Raw genomic sequence first — 1,425 nt, 5'->3', positions numbered from 1 at the left:
GGACTCTCTCTAGGAAGACAGTGGTGGGCAGGAGGAGAGTGGACTCTCTCTAGGGAAGACAGTGGTGGGCAGGAGGAGAGTGGACTCTCTCTAGGGAAGACAGTGGTGGGCAGGAAGAGAGCGGACTTGCTCTAGGAAGACAGTGGTGGGCAGGAGAAGAGCGGACTTGCTCGTCTCATGCTTTCTAGCAACAGGCACTCTGGTGGCCTTAGAGAGCGTGGCCTGCACACAAAAGGCAAGGCCGACGGTTCTGAACACGACTGAGTAGGCGCAAGAAGAAAACAAAACTGGAGCATGTGGAAGAGAGGGTTTGGGAACCAGAGGACCGAGGTTTGGTGGGCATGATGGCCGGTTGCAGGCTGGAACCCAAGTGATATCCTTCCAGAAGCCAGGCCTGAGGTGACCTGTGGTCAGCACTGCAGAAGACGGAGGGCAAGAATCCTGGGATGGGGGAGGAGCTGGAGCAGCTGAGGAAGGGGACAGAGACCAACATGGGGGGCGAAGTGAGCTAAGGGGCACAGGATAAGTTATGAGAGCTGGGGCTGGAGGGATAACTCCATCTGGCCTTTACTGAGAAGTGTGAGGCGGTTGTAGTCTGTGTGACAGGCTCGATTCAGATTTTAAAAGCCAAATTGACTGCTCAGCGTGGAAGTCAATTAATTTTATGGGACAGAGCAGAGGCAGGAGACCTGCTTCAGCCCTCTGGGGAAATGGGCAAATCAAGACCCACCTTCTTTATCATGGTACCAATAACTCTTCAATGCACAGACACTCGGGGACTCAGTGGGTGTTCAGTTATTTAGCTTTGGCACCGATTTGAGAGTCAGGTATTGTTATTCCATTTATTGGATAAGGGACTGAGGCCTAAGAGGAACTTGTTCAAGCTCAGTCGGCAGGAGACAGAACAGGGACCCACACAGCACCTGTGAGTGGTGATGCCTCCACAGACAGTGTCTGAGAGGGCCACGAAGGCACAGGTGCATCTGCTTCTGCAGGCAGCATCGAGACAACCATCATCCCACTTCCTTTGGGCTTGTCCCCAACATGAAACCTGTGTCTGCACTAAACACTGTCTCCTCTTCCCCTTCCTCTCCTCCTCAGACCAGTCATTCAAAACGAAGCAGAAAGTGTAGAGGGCCCAGACCACCGCAACCTCTTAAGTTGAAAACAACCCCAAATCATCCATAAAAGGGAAGGAAGGCCAGCGAGGGCTGGATGCTGACCCTGACCTGTGGTCCCAGGCTGGCTGCTCCATCCCTGAACTCTCCTGTCTCTGGCTGCAGAAGCTCCCCGATAAAAAAGTCATCAAGCTGTTTCTTCTTCCTCTTCTTCTTCCTCTTCTTCTTCCTCTTCTTCTTCCTCTTCTTCTTCCTCTTCTTCTTCCTCTTCTTCTTCCCCTTCCCCTTCCCCTTCCCCTTCCCCTTC

At 52.9% G+C, this 1,425-nt stretch overlaps 1 protein-coding gene across 1 annotated transcript in view; it reads left to right on the top strand.

The window, feature by feature from the left end:
* The window catches only part of LOC102000391 (chymosin-like), an 11,659-nt gene that overhangs the window by 5,014 nt on the left and 5,220 nt on the right, over positions 1–1,425 (top strand). The gene's annotated exons all lie outside the window — the stretch shown is intronic.

The sequence above is a fragment of the Microtus ochrogaster genome, unplaced genomic scaffold (genome assembly GCF_000317375.1).
Source record: "Microtus ochrogaster isolate Prairie Vole_2 unplaced genomic scaffold, MicOch1.0 UNK25, whole genome shotgun sequence".
NCBI lineage: Eukaryota > Metazoa > Chordata > Mammalia > Rodentia > Cricetidae > Microtus > Microtus ochrogaster.
Note: the sequence above shows the minus strand (reverse complement) of the source record. Positions and strands in the feature narration are given on the sequence as shown.